The sequence below is a fragment of the Danio rerio genome, chromosome 7 (genome assembly GCF_052040795.2).
Source record: "Danio rerio strain M-AB ecotype USA chromosome 7, GRCz13ab, whole genome shotgun sequence".
NCBI lineage: Eukaryota > Metazoa > Chordata > Actinopteri > Cypriniformes > Danionidae > Danio > Danio rerio.
In genome coordinates, this window is record NC_141027.1 from 4,791,015 (window position 1) to 4,807,113 (window position 16,099).

At 35.7% G+C, this 16,099-nt stretch overlaps 2 protein-coding genes across 7 annotated transcripts in view; both read right to left on the reverse strand.

The window, feature by feature from the left end:
- ltb4r2a (leukotriene B4 receptor 2a) overlaps positions 1 to 12,907 on the reverse strand; it is a 60,833-nt gene extending 47,926 nt beyond the window's left edge. For all 6 annotated transcript variants that reach the window (XR_015494519.1, XR_015494520.1, XR_015494518.1 and 3 more), the window contains exon 1: positions 12,738 to 12,907. The gene's annotated coding sequence lies outside the window, so the exon portion shown is untranslated. The remainder of the gene's footprint in view (positions 1 to 12,737) is intronic.
- Positions 1 to 16,099, reverse strand: part of si:cabz01074946.1 — a 199,179-nt gene that overhangs the window by 11,926 nt on the left and 171,154 nt on the right. The gene's annotated exons all lie outside the window — the stretch shown is intronic.

The window sequence follows — 16,099 nt, forward strand, 5'->3', positions numbered from 1 at the left end:
TCCAGTGGACAGAATTCCAAAAACTAAAATTAACTAAATACATCTAAATAAAACCCTGCCTGGGAGATCTGGCAGAACAAAAGTATTCTATATAATACTAAAAGATACAGCCCTGCTATTGTCATCTGCCTGCCACAAAACAGACACAAAATTGGTTTTTTGTTGTTGTTTGTTTTTATGTTTGAAACTGACTTGCTGGGGCAGAATGTGGCTGTGTTGATGGTTTGGTGCTTGTGGAGGATTTAGCAGAGCATAGCTGTGCTGATTGGGGGGATTGATGCTTGTGTGGGGTTCACAGACAGTATCAGGAGAGGATGCTTTTAGTGCATGTGATAATACATTACATAGAAGGTTGCGCGGTGGCACAGTGAGTACCACTGTCGCCTCACAGCAAGAAGGTTGCTGGTTCGAGCCCTGACTGGGTTCTCCCCATGTTGGTGTGGGTTTCCTCCGGGTGCTCCGGTTTCCCCCACAGTCCAAACACATGCAATACAGGTGAATTGGGTAAGCTAAATTTTCCCTATTGTATGTGTGTGAAAGAGAGTGTATGGATGTTTCCCAGTGCTGGGTAGCAGCTGGAAGGGCAGCCACTGCGTAAATAATATGCTGGATAAATTGGTGGTTCATTCCACTGTGGTAACCCCAGATTGATAAAGGGACTTAGCTGAAAAAAAATGAATGATTATGCATAGAAGATGTTGACAGATGTTTAATATCTCTGCCTCTGCTGATTTCACTTTTGCACACATTATACAGTATCAGTTGTTTTATCTGCAGCTCCACTGACTGTAAAATTGTTCCACAAAGAACATGTTTTTTGTTTTTTTGTTTTTTTGACTGGTGGAGGACCAAGAAATGGCTCAGAAGCAGTCTCACTCTTTTTCTAATCGGGTGCCCAAATGTATTTGAGGAGTTTAAAGTTAATAAAAAGTGACGGGAAGCTATGCTAAGGTTAACTAGCCTATAGCATATATCTTGCTGTCTGCAAAAGACAGTAATGTAGACGTACCATATAACTCCCATAAGTGCATACTATTCGACACAACTGCACAAGCATCGTTTTAACCTTTATAAACGAACGTTAATGTTACTCTGTCAACAGACTATTGTCTAAATTACCGCGCTAACAGAGCTAACGTTGCGCTAACAGAGCTAACGTTGCGTAAACAGAGAGCACCCGATTGCAAACTTCCCGATCCCGATCAAACTCCGCTACAAGTTTATAAACTGCATCTGGAACCCAATTAAGGTACAAAAATCTATTTCACAAAAATAGTGATGCAGTAAAGTATTTTTTTCGCTCAGCCGTGCCTTCTCTGTCTGTATCTGTGGAGAAGATTGTGCCAGTCACCTCCGCCCCGCCCTCCGACTGAGCGTCTCTCGCTCTCTCTCTCTCTCTCTCTTTCTCTCTCTCTTTCTCTTTCTCTTTCTCTCTCTCTCTCTCACTTACTCACTCACTCACGCGGGCATGCACTGTGGTCTCAGGAGGAAATGCTGCTTTTTGATATAATGTTTTTCTTGCTCCCGAATACAAATAATTTTTCAAGTATTTGTTCGAAATAAGTATTCGTAAAAACACGCTATTCGTGCCTTTCCGAATACCGTATTCGGGTTCGGCCCCACCCTTAATATATATATATGTATATATATATATATATACTGGAATAACTACAGCAGTCGCGATCATCTGATTCTGATCTCACACGAAGCAAGAGATTGCATTGACATCTGATGACGTGTGCAGGTGCAATAATGGGGAAATTTTAAAGCCCTTCCCCTTCACACTCTGTTTTAAGGGCCAAGGGGAAGCGGTACAAAAATAGAATTGGGATTGGGCCTTAATGTGCACAACGTTTCCAACACAACTCTATTCTTGGGTCATTTTAAACTCCGCTACTCAGACATCATTCTCAATGTTCAGTTGTGGCCTGTATTTATTTTTAATGTATTTGATTGGCATAAAAGTGTCAGTTTAATCTGGTGCTATAAAATCAATTTTTTGCTATTGCTGTGTTGTTAATTAAATGTAAACACAATTAAACAAATACACATTGAAAGCCTGGTGGTGTTTTATTTGCATGTTGTTGCTTTATGTAACAATTTACTACTATTTATTTTGTCTTCTGTGGTTTATGGATGAAATATAGTAAATCTAGTTTAATACAATTTATTTGACTTTTAGAAATCACCAAGCGGCCTCCACTTTGGGAACCACTGTTATAGTCCACCGTCCCCCACTGCTCAAATGTATTTCTTATTTAGTGGTTTTTTTTTCTTGTTTTTTAAAGAGCTTGTTTTTCTAGTCCAAATATGTAAAAATGGTTCAATCAAGATGCAATCACACTCAAAAAAATAAATTAATAAAAAATAAATAAATATTTTGCTGATACTAAATATTTACAGTTAAAGTCAGATTTATCTAATAATTAGACTCCATGTTAATATTTTTTTCCACAATTTTTGGGAGAGAATATTGTTTTCAGCACATTTCTAATCATAATAGTTTTAATAGCTCATCTCTAATAACTGATTTATTTTATCTTTGTCATGATAACAGTACAAAATATTTGACTGGACATTTTTTAAGACATTTCTATACAGCTTAAAGTGACATTTAAAGGTTTAACTAGGTTAATTAGGTTAACTAGGCAGGTTAGAGTAATTAGGCAAGTTATTGTATAACGATGCTTTGTTTTGTAGACTATCGGGAAAAAAAAAACATAGCTTAAAGAGGCTATTGACCTGTGAAAAGGGTTTTTAAAAAATTAAAAACTGCTTTTATTCTTGCTAAAATAAAACAAATAAGACTTTCTCCAGAAGAAAAAATATTATCAGACATACTGTGAAAATTTCCTTGCTCTGTTTAACATCATTTAGGAAATTTTTAAACAAGAAAAAAAAATCCAAGAGGGGCTAATAATTCTGACTTTAACTGTATATAAAAGACGGTTCACATAAGTTTATGTGACCAAATACACAATTCATCAAGCAGATGTGCGGAGAACTGGATTGGGAGGAAAGATGCATGTTAAAACATGCTTTACCCTGATGACAATGTTGAGGTGACGTTTGCAGAGAAAAACCCAAATCTATGTGAGGAGATGTGCACTGACATGATGATGCCTGATAGTGATCATGCTAAAAACAGCATTCATGATTATTTCCCTAAATATAGCACATACCACTGAGTGTTATTCCAACACAATCTCACTGCAATCCATAACTTTTTTTATTTAGTGGCTAGTTTGTATGAATTCGTACGATCTAAATAGTACAATTTAGTATGATTTGCTCATCACCCAATGAGGGTTGGGTTTAGGGGTGGGGTTAGGTGCCACGCCTCCTTTTTAAAATCGTACCTTTTTGTTCGTATGACTGAACTCGCAAGAATTAGTCACTAAACTGACAAAACGTAAAATACTTGCGTTTCCTCATGAGATCAGGCTGGTTAATCACGAATGTACACTAAAAAATAAATCTGTAAAATTTATGGTAAAAAATCGGCAGCTGTGGTTGCCAGTACTTTACCGTTAAAAACACGGTACAAACCGTAAAAGTAATTTTTCATTTTTACGGTAAATTACTGTATTTTATTAATTTATAGAGGTAATATGTCTGTATTTTTAATGATCAACATCTACACATCTTTTGTTAACAGTTAGACACAGTAGCACACCCACATGCAGGTGGTGATGAGGAAGTTACATAATGAGCCAATGCTCATCACAATCAACCTTTCCCACAAGCAGAAAAGAGTATCAGCATATAGAAGGTGCTCAGTGTCATTCACACAGCTACTAAACACCAGTATGGTGACACGCATAAAATTAAAGTCATGAAATAAACATTGTTAATGAACATTAGATTTAACATAAATCTCTAATGTACATAACTGATGGGGAAACAACTAAAAAGATCCATATTATTGTCAACCATAGATATATACACTAGATATGGCATAGGGAACCTGAGCATGCGTCAATAGCGCCGCCACATTGGTACAGTGCTCCCAGGACGTGTGTCATTCAACCGCACTAGTCAAGACAGTGTTATTACGTGAAGATGCGGGACTTTAGCGCTGTCTACGGGTGTAGTAACGAGCAAACAAAGCACAAAGGCAGATTATTTCATAGGTAATATTAAGTTTTTTTCTGTTTTTGTATGTTCTGAACTTTTGTGCTAATCAGGTAACGTTATTGATGATAACAGTCACTTACTGCATTCACCATAAGGCAAAGTAGCACCAACTCGCACTAAACACTCGGCTTATGCTAGTTTTGTTGAATAAAATCAGCAAACAATGCAAAAGAAATATGACAACGAGATGCTGCGCTGCCAAGTGAAAGCAGGAGAGGAGCTGTGTTTCAGGACATGATTAGATCAAATTTAACAGGGAGGGTGGATAGTACATCTCTATACACACAAACACAAGCTTTTTGTCAGGAGTGCCGTGCGGTCACTGATCCATCAATGTAGAAAAGTGAGGTAAAATTATAATTTTCGTAATTAGAAAAAAAAAATACCCACTAACATCCAGGAAAACTTCCGATCATAGATATATGTGTATATGTGTATATCTCTGTCTTTGGATAGCCACAGTCCTCCACTGTACCTTAGTCCTGCATTCATTTCAAAGGAGCGCTACCCTGTAGCAAGATGGCGGCGCTATTGACGCATTCCGTCCAATAGACAACAATAGGCCAGGCGACATCTAGTGTATATATCTATGATTGTCAACCAAATGCATAAAAAGTTATGTGCCATGCAGGGAATTCTGGGAAAGTCAATTCACGGTTATTCGGCGTATATATTAAGGAAACATACCGTTAACCAGATTACGGATTTGTACTGTAGCATTTTTACAGTTTTTTTTTTTACCGTTGAAATCACGGCCATTTTTTACACTGTATAACTGGAATATCTATGCTGTTAATGTGTCGTACAAACATGTTAGCAACATGTTAATGTGTGCTAGAAATAGGTTAGCTGCATGCTTATTTTTGTTTGCAAAATGTTAACTGCTAGAACGTTGAAAATATGATTGTTGGTATTAAAAATATGCTAACAATGTTACATTTATGTTAGCATAGTATTAATGTGAGGTAATTCATTCTAACATCATGTAAAACATGACATAAATGTGCTAGCCTTCTAAACGGGTTAACAGTGTGTCACATGCTAATTTATGCTATTTTGCAAAAATTACTTTGAATACAGTTGTGTGTTTGGGGTTTAAATACAGTTGTGTGGCAGCAGTGTGTGAATATATTCAGCCTTTAATGGTAAACATTTATTAAAAGTATATTCGTTATAATCAGACTTCATAAAAACCGTCTGCAGAAACACTCTGACTGACATTCTCCCTTTGTAGTGTCATCAGAGGGGGAAAGCTCCGCCCACTAGTGACCATCTCTGCTATATTTCTGAATTTCTCTGGTAATGATCATGCTCTCGATCTTATTGTCGACTTTTTTTGTGTGTGTTACACTGTAATTTTTATACAGAAAAATAAGTTAAAGGCAATTCCCAGATTTATTACTCGCTGAAATTTCCTTCAATGTTGAATCTCTTAAGCTTATTAATAATAATAATAATACTAATAATAATAATAAAACTTTTTTTTTTACTTATGATCTTTCTTATTGATTAAGGCTTTGTAAAGGGCTTTATTTGTTTGTTTATTTTCCCTTAATTTTTTTGTTGTTGTATTTTTTCTTCAATGCAGTGATGTTATTATTCTTTTTTTAAAAAAATAATAATAATAATAATAATACTGACCATCTCCTCCTCTTTAGCATAAGCAAAGCAGCTGTCCACTTTTAGACTTTTGGGCTGCTGAAGTTAATGTGAGCAACTAAGAGGATATGAATTCTGAAACCCTTCATTTCCACACAGATCCTGTTAGTCATGCTTTAAATCTTCCACTATGCTGACACACAGGCATTTGTAGCTCCGCCCTTTTCTGAAAATAGCACGATCTCATTTGAATTTAAAGCGACAGTCACCAAAACGCCACAGTTAGAATCAGTTTCACAGAGTTATAAAACATTATTTGTAAATATTTTGAGCTGAAACTTCACATACACACTCTAGGGCAGGGGTCTCCAATCTCAGTCCTGGAGGGCCGGTGTCTCTGCAAGGTTTAGCTCCAACTTGCTTCAACGCACCTGCCTGGATGTGTCAAGTGTACTTAGTAAGACCTTGATTAGCTTGTTCAGGTGCGTTTGATTAGGGTTGGAGCTAAAATCTGCAGGACACCGGCCCTCCAGGAACAAGTTTGGTGACCCATGCTCTAGAGACGTCAGAGACTTTATTTACATCTTAATATAGAGTAATATGCATATTAGGTCTATTTAAAGGGACAGTGTAAGGCTTGAAGCTTACGCTGCTATTCTGAACCAATAGTCGGAAACAGAAAGCAGTTGAAGGATAGCGTGTTTAAATCCATTATTTATCTGACTCCATTGTAATTAATCTGACTCCATTAAAGTTGTTATCATCATTGATAAAGAGAAAGAATCTCTACGTCTTAAAGCAGGCAAAGTTGTTTATTAAGTTACATGATCAAATATACAGACATTAGAATGAAACAAACTAACATACTGTATAAAGAAATTAGCTGTAACATATGCACTGCTGAGCAACAAAGACAGTGAAACTGCCTTTGTTAGCATATGAGGCTACGCACCGGTGTGTGGGAGATGCAGAGTAAAAGTAATTCTCCCCAATCAACAGTTACCTTTCCCTATTATACCCTGAGCAAAGCATTGTCAAACATGAGTGAAAACCAACCCCCAAAACCAGCTGAACGTGAGAGCAAAGTTGAAGAGATGAAGTGGGGGAGAAGTACATTAACATACTCTCCTCAGGCCATGACCCAACAATAGTAAATATATTGTAGATTGAAACACAATTAATCGATGTCTCTGTTGATTCATCACTACAACACTGAAGTCATAAACTGTCAAATGACACCAAACATGACAAAGTTATCTGAAAGAAGAACACGAGCAGATGAATTGTGTATGGTGAAGAGCACATGGTTACTGTAAGCAAATGGCAGAGATGTGTATCGGAGCTGTGAGGAACTCTGCCTCACCAGGAGGACCCATCCCATGCTTGGAATGTCTCAGTAGTCCTTCATTAGCATAGAAGGAAATATATATCATATTTTCTCAGCTTACAGACAGTTTCCCAAACTAACAAAAATATGTTACTTTTGCATGTCAACACTCATCAGAATATCTTGTTTTGTGTTCAACAGAAGAAATAATTTTGTAAACATTTAGAAATGTTTGAGGAAATGAAGAACGATCTTAATTTTTAGGAGAACTGTCACTTTAAGCTGGATGTGTATTTGAAGGAATAGTCAACAATGCAATGTATTAGTCAAAATTATAGATCTTTCTTTTTTGCCAAACAATCCTTATAATATTAATTAAAGATCATCTTTCATGAAGACATTGTGGCCATACTGTGTCTTTAGGGTCATTTTATGCATGAATGTATACTTCATCAGTCAGTCAGGATTCACATCAGACTCTAGATTTGATTTGCATTCTTTTAGGTAATCACATATAATTAGAGCTGTTCATGGAAAGTAATGCTTGCTTTTTAATGACATATCATTAAGCATGCGTTTACAGGCTCTTCATTACAGCACACTGGAAGTGTAAAGGTATTTAGACGAGTCATTCATGATCACGGGTTTATACTGCAGGCTCTGCTGTAGGTCAATGGTGCATCAACTCTGCAGGACAGTGAAACCAGGGGTGTGTTCCTCATATGCATTGTTATGTAACGATGGGCACAAACTGAACAATCCCACCTATCTGTGCTTTCTGTAATCCTGAAGATCCTGATTAGCTTGATCAGGTTTGTTTGATAAGACTTGAAGCTAATGTTTGGAGGAATAGAGTAAAAAAAACATCCAGAGTGACTTACAAATGAGGATAGAGGATAATTCACTTTTTTTATGAGGGTTTAAAATGGCGGTTTTGTAGAAGTGCAATAAGAGGATCATTGCAAAACCATTCAAATAATGATTTGATTAGCTTGTAAGATGACCAAATACTGTATGTGATGACAAAACACCAGCACCACCACCAAAAAGGGATAAGTTGCACAGGTATATTTGTATAATCAAAAAATAAATAAATTAATAAATAAATAAATAACTTTAAAAAAGAAAGAAAATGAAACAAAATTCTCACATTTGTTTGATTTATGTTTTTTTATTTAAGGCAGCCATTTTTTTTAACAGAATAGACACATTTTATGCCAAAAACCATATTAAGAAAATGTTAATTTTTGTATTTTTTTATTTTGTACATGTTTTACCATATACACTCAAGTGATTTTTGCTGGTTGTTCAATCTACACACATCAAACACACTACTTCGTTTTATTTTTTTATATGGGGGGGGGGTAGAGAACTTAATTTCTTTCTGTTTGGTACACTTAAATTTACAAAAACACTATGATAACACTTGATTTTGATGGTCCATTAGAGTATTAGCACGCAATATGATGCAGATTCGCACTCTACAACATTAGAAAGATCCGACCCTTCTTATCTGAACATGCAGCTCAACTCCTTGTTCAAGCTCTGGTTCTCTCCAAACTGGATTACTGCAACTCTCTACTAGATGGGCTTCCAGCTAACTCTATCAAGCCTCTTCAACTGCTCCAGAATGCAGCAGCACGAGTGGTCTTCAATGAACCTAAATGAGCACATGTCACTCCGCTGCTAGTCCGTTTGCACTGGCTGCCAGTTGCTGCTCGCATCAAATTCAAAGCTCTGATGTCTGCCTACAAAGTGACTTCTGGCCTTGCTCCTTCTTATCTGCTCTCACTTCTGCAGATCTATGTGCCCTCCAGAAACTTGCGTTCTGTGAATGAACGTCGCCTCGTGGTTCCATCCCAAAGAGGGAAGAAATCACTTTCGCGAACGCTCACGCTCAATCTGCCCAGTTGGTGGAATGAACTCCCTAACTGCATCAGAACAGCAGAGTCACTCGCTACTTTCAAGAAACGACTAAAAACTCAACTATTTAGTCTCCACTTCACTTCTCAATCTGCAATTGCCTCTCTGAATATCACACTAACTGTACCCAAAAAAAAAAAAAAAAAAAACTAATACTACAAATACTTCCCTTCTTAGACTTTACAGACCTGAAACTTGCCTATAGCACTTATTCATTGTTGCTCTTAGTTGTGTAAATTGCTTCCTTGTCCTCATTTGTAAGTCGCTTTGGATAAAAGCGTCTGCTAAATGACTAAATGTAAATGTAATGTAAATGCAATATCTGCTGATACTTCTTCTTCCAATACATGTCAATTTGCACTAAGCCACAGGTGTCAAACTCAGTTCCAAAAGGGCCGCAGCTCTGCACAGTTTACTTCCAACCCTAATTAGACACACCTGATCAAACTAATTGAGTCCTTCAGGCTTGTTTGAAACCTACAGGTAAGTGTGTTGGAGCAGGGTTGGAACTAAACTGTGCAGGGCTTCAGCCCTCCAGGAAATGAGTTTGACACCCCTGCACTAAGCCCAACCCCAATCTGACAGTCTACTTATAATCTAATGAGAATTAGTTGGCATGTAGATGGAATGTGGCTTAAATTCAACAAACGGACCATCAAAATAAAGTGTGGCCCAAAAATGACAGCGTAAGTTAACTTACTGTAGATTCGTGTTGTGACAACATGCAGGAATTGTGTTAAACCCAGCAGTTTTACAGTGTGCACAGTGTAAAGTATCTGTTATTGAACAAGTGATTCACAAGTGTTTTCCAAATATTTACAGTTGTGAACTGCATTATGGGATGGATGCTGATTAGATTAGATTTAAGTTATTTGTCATTATACAAGTATATCAAAGTTACACAGCATTGAAATGCGGTTTAGGTGTAAGGACATAGGTCTGCCACACACACTAATCTGATCTCCGCTCTGTCTACTTCTGATGTGGAAAGTTCAACCCCTATACATAATAACAAAGGGACCTTTATTGACATTTTAGCAGTTTAAAATAATATAACGTGTAAGGAATGATATCTAATTTATGATAAATAAAATCTAGAGAAATAAGTGTGTAAAATAGCAGAAAATATACTGCAGTTTATTATGAGGTTTCTGTACCGTAATATACAACACCAACCCTGACAATACATAGCACTGCACACTAATACACGTTCAGAAAAGTCTTTTCTTTTCTACATTTTTAAGATTAAAAGTTGTTGGAAGAAAGATCTAGATCCCACAATGCAATTTAAAAGCAGAAATAAATATGGATCACAATATATTTTTTTACAGCTTATCAAAATGTAATTTTGATTAATAAGAACAGAACATTGATAAGAACTTAATTTGTAAACTTAATTTAAAAGTAATATGTACTAATTATTATTATTATTAAATTATTTATATATATATATATATATATATATATATATATATATATATATATATATAAATAATTTAATAATAATATATAATATAATAATATAATTATTATATATATATATATATATATATATATATATATATATATATATATATATATATATATAATATTTTGTTTTAGATATAAATTATAGATGTGTATTAATTATATATATATAAATATATATATATATATATATATATATATATATATATATATATATATATATATATATATATATGTATATGTGTATATATGTGTGTGTGTGTGTGTGTGTGTGTTTTAATTTTATAGATTTATTTGTATTATTAATTATATATATATATACATATATTTATGTATTTTTTTATTAATTTCATATATATACATGAATTTATATTTATATATGAATTATATATATATATATATATATATATATATATATATATATATATATATATATATAATCATTAATGTATTTATTAATATCGTATTTATCAATATCATTATTACCATCTAATTCAAGGTTTTCAAATAGTTGCATCACAGCCAAATATTGTCCAATCTTAACAAACCACACATCACTGGAAAGCGTATAACATCAAATTTGGTAAAAATATTAATAAAAACACATCGACCCTAATAACTGGTTTAGTGGTCAGGTGTTTAAGTGCAAAGAAAAGTTCAACTCAATAACTTTTTTCCACTACTTCTTGTAAAAGTTTTACCTTTTGTTAAAAGATCTACAAATCTTACTTCCTTGTACCGCGATCCAGATGAATGTGAACCAACACTAATATGCCTACATTTACATTCCAGCCTCCAATACTTAAACCTACAAATAAGAATGATGCCTGTATATCTCTTGTAAGCAGCACTGTCAACATCAGGTCTTAGGTTTAATTACCAAATGATTCACAAATAATAATCTGATCATAAAACAGTGGATTAAATATAGTTTATTCAGATGATGCTGAGTTTTTATTCTCTAACTGTTCCCACACAGTAAATAAAGTAAATATGTGGCCTTGTATTTTATTATATTTAATATGTAGGCTTTATTTAATCAAAGTAATTTCCTATTTTACGGCATTTGCTTTGAACTTACTTAATGTCTGTAATAAAGTCCAATCAATTTTATTATAAGAATTTAGCTATTATTTTTTGCATAATTAAAAAAAGAGAAAACATTGATTAAATTCAGCGTGATTAAAATGAGCACAATCAAATTTACAATCATTTTCTGTTAAAACGATCATAGCAATAAACGATTCAAAGTCAGGGGCAAATGTCAGCATGTCTAGCTGAGAAAAGGCTGCCCTCGCCGGATACACAAGTGATGAGCGCCGTCATCACCTGGAGGTCAACATCATGACAAAGGACATTTTTTAAAAATACTCTATACTTGTGGTTAATATCAGGTGTCATTTTTGCTAAAGAAAAAAAAAATTGTGAGTAGCACTGGTTCTGTCTATCAAAAGATACTGTAGTAAGTTTTAGTAAATACCACAGTGCTTTTGAACACTCTACAGTAAAGTTCCTCAGTTAATCTGTTGACATTACAGTAACACAACAGCTAAACCCAATAAAACTGTAGGGTATATTATACTACATCAGTTTACTGTAGTAAAAGCTAAAGTATTGAATTCATTGAATGGGATAGCCCCTTGAGATTAACCATCTCATTTTCGAGGGGGTCCCTAAGAAGTACATCTTAGTACTTGACGTCATAACAAACAAGCAGCACACTTCACCTGAAACACTTCCCACAGTCTAAAGCCTCAGTAAACATAAACATATCATCAGAAGTACAAACAATTTGATATACAAATGAATAATAAACATTTAAATCAGAACCAATATTAATAACATGTACAAGTTGTTTCCAAAAGAGAAAATAAATGAGCCCTGGAAGGACTAAATGACTTGATCTAAAAGAGGAAGGGAGGATTGTTCCAGTCTGAGGGAGCTTTGTATTGAAAAGACCTACGGACACTTTCTGTTGTAATTCTTGAAACAAAATGATTCTGTTGCATATGATGAAGAGAATATGAGGAGGTAAATAGAGCAAACGGCTTTAAATAAGCAGTTATCATGATAATTAATCATAACACACACATGTATTGGTGTTCATTAAATATTAATGAAATGCTGTAATATATGCAGTTAGCTACAGTACATTTGACTATAGTATAGTTCACAAAACACTGTAGTGTGTACTATAAATTAATAACTATAGTGTTTTAATATGTGGGTTATCAGGGTGACGAATAAACTGACTGATTCATTCAGAGAAGGAAGTGATTCTTACCTTCTGAGTGTTCCAGTAGATGAAACTCTACGACTGGGTTTTTAAATGTCAGTTTTCCTTCTCCTGCAGTTCCTCTTCAGGTAAATCAGTGTTTCCTGCTGTTTTACTTCAGTGTTTTCTGAACCCGCTCCAGTGCTTACATACTTCTGACACTATCCACATTCTGAACTGCCTCATGTCTCAGCGTGTTATCAGTCGTGCTCTCTCTCTCTCTCTCTCTCTCTCTCTCTCTGTCTCTCTCTCTCTCTCTCGCATACACACACACATAAACACACACTCACTTTCTCACAATTTTCTTTCTCCCTCTTTCTTACTCAGACACACTTGGTCTCTCTCCCTCTCTTTCTCACACGCACACACACACACACACACACACACACACCACTGTCTCACACCCTCTCTCTCTCTCTCTCTCTCTCTCTCTCTCTCTCTCTCTCACACATTTACATTTACATTTTAGGCGCTTTATTGGCATGACAAATAACTGTACATTCGTATTGCCAAAGCAGTGCAGTGTCGCTGCATACAGACAAGACAGTGCAAAAAGGGCAGTAGTGCAAACAAATATGAACGTAAAATATAATATAGAAATAAAGAAAAGAAATGTAAAAAAAAATAGATTAATAAAAATAACAATATATCAGTAAAACTAATATATTACTCTCTCTCTCTCTCGCTCTCTCTCTCTCAATTCAATTCAATAATTGCTTTATTGGCATGACAAATGTTACAAATGTATTGCCAAAGCAGTTATAAAGTACCATATATACAATAAAACAGTACACACAGTAAATAGTAGTAAATAAATAATAAAAAATAAGTAAATAAAAAAAAAGAGTTGATGTTTATATATAATAATTAAATTAAATTTTAACAATACATCATATTATTCAATATATCACATTAATATTCAATATATTAAATTATTATTCAACATCATATTATTCATACAAATCAATATAAATATAGCTCAGAATAAACTGTACATTTAACAATCAACATTTTAAGATAAAACGGTAATAAAAACAATAATAATCAATATATTTACAATGATTCATTTACAATCGTGTGCGCGCGCGTGTGTGTGTGTGTGTGTGTGTGTGTGTGTGTGTGTGTGTGTGTGTGTGTGTGTGTGTGTGTGTGTGTGTGTGTGTGTGTGTGTGTGTGTGTGTGTGTGTGTGTGTGTGTGTGTGTGTGTGTTTTGCAGGCGCATCACTGATGGTTTTATTGGTCTCTCTCTCTCTCACACACACACGCACACACACTCACAAACAAGTTTACTTTCTTATTGTAAATTCAGTTCATTCACAAGAGTTTTAATGCCATGATGTGTCAAGTATTACCAAAGCATTGCAGATTACATGATAGATAGATAGATAGATAGATAGATAGATAGATAGATAGATAGATAGATAGATAGATAGATAGATAGATAGATAGATAGATAGATAGATAGATAGATAGATAGATAGATAGATAGATTCCTGATAAATAAGGAACTAAGCCAAATGCATACTAATAAGAAAAGGAAAACTTCTTTCTCTCCCTCACACACACCCGCACACATTGTTATTGGTGGTTTACGGTGACTCTCTAGTGGTCCGGTAGTGCTCGGTATGCTTTTATGGCCGTTTCCACTCTCAAAGGGTACCTAAAAGCGAACCGCACAGTACTACTTTTTGGTCACCCTTTGCAATGGATACCAACAGGCCCAAAGGGTACCATAAGGCAGCGCGAGACGCGCAGCTGAACGCCATTGGTTTACAGAGAAGCGTCACTCGCAGAAGCAGGAGAATGAAAACAAAGGAAGTGGCATTTTTAAAAACACAGCCGAGACATTACACAGTAATAATATATACATATAATAACCAGCCATGGTCAAATTGAGCTCAAACAAACCTTATCGTCGTCATCTTGATGTTTAACCACAAAGCCAAGAAGCACAAAATCGTTCCGTGTCCTGTTGTTTTACAAGCACATCTAAAAGTGTGAGCGGTTTTACTTTCTCCAGAGAGCGTGCGATCTCTTGCATCGATAACTACAATAACCAAGATCTTGAGCTGATATTAATAACGTGTATGATCATTAAAGCGCTCTCGTATCCGATCCTGTCAGAACAAACAAACACGAGAGTGAAGTGCTAAAAAACAAAGGAGAAGCGTGAAAAAACAGCAGCAAATGATGCTTCAGCAACCTAAAACAATGAACAAACTGCCATGTTTAACTATTATCATCACCCTATGGACTATTATGAACTCGGAATGACGGAAGTACTCTAAAGCCTGATTTATACTTCTGCATCAGGTGACCGGCGTAACCCACGGCGCATGCAACGCGCGTGGCTGTGCATTTATACTTCTGCGCGCTGTCTCTGTTGGTCTGCATTAACACTTCCGAAATGCTAGTTGGCAGTGAGGTGTAAATGTTCCTCTGTGTCAAGTTTCTTCGCTACTTTTTTGCATTTCCTGAACACTTCCGGGATGTACAAGTGGCTCAAACTCGCTCATTTTGAGGCAGGAACCGGCGGACGTGCAACAACTTTAACTATGAGGTAAACACAAAACAAAACTTTCCATCCGGATCTCCTTCACGGGACTCCACACTTGTAAACAATCGCTCGCGCGGCGTCGCGCCATTCGCGCGCCTCTCGGTCCCGCCCAGACTCGTCAGCGCTACCAAGCCGACCAATCACAGAGCTTATGCTACGCGTCGTTGCGACGTGTAGTTACATTTTTTGAGAGGTGCACGTCAGTGACGGCGATGGCCACGGCGAAGGGCTATGTGTCAGCGCCGTAGCATACGCCGGTGTTTGACGCAGAAGTATAAATCAGGCTTAACACGAGCTTACATGTGCTGGTGAAGATTACAGACACAGATGAGAGGTTTTCACTGATTGTGGGCTATATTGTGTGTGTTGTTTTTGAACCCAAATAAGGACTAAATGTCTGCTGTGTGTAGTTTTTTTCTGTAATTGATAACATATTGGAGACTGTCAGGGTCTGTTTGTGTTCATATATGCTGCATTTGTTTATTTATTTAATGTAATTACAGACGTTACAGTAGGCAGTAGTCATTGATCTGCAATTAAAATCAAATTATGTTGATAGAAAGGTCAGTAATGAACATTTATACACCAGTATTTGTGTATAAAGCCTCTGTTTTGTGAGAAGAGCTTCTCATATGATTACTGCGTTACTGTGACATTACCTCAATTAATAATGACGTTGTCTGAAACTTTGGCGTACATCACACCCACCAAAAGAGTACCCTTTAGGCAGTGGAAACGCAAGCCTGATAAAAGTGACCCATACTGTACCTCTCAGTGGAAACGGGCCATAGGCGTAAGGTATTTTATACACTGA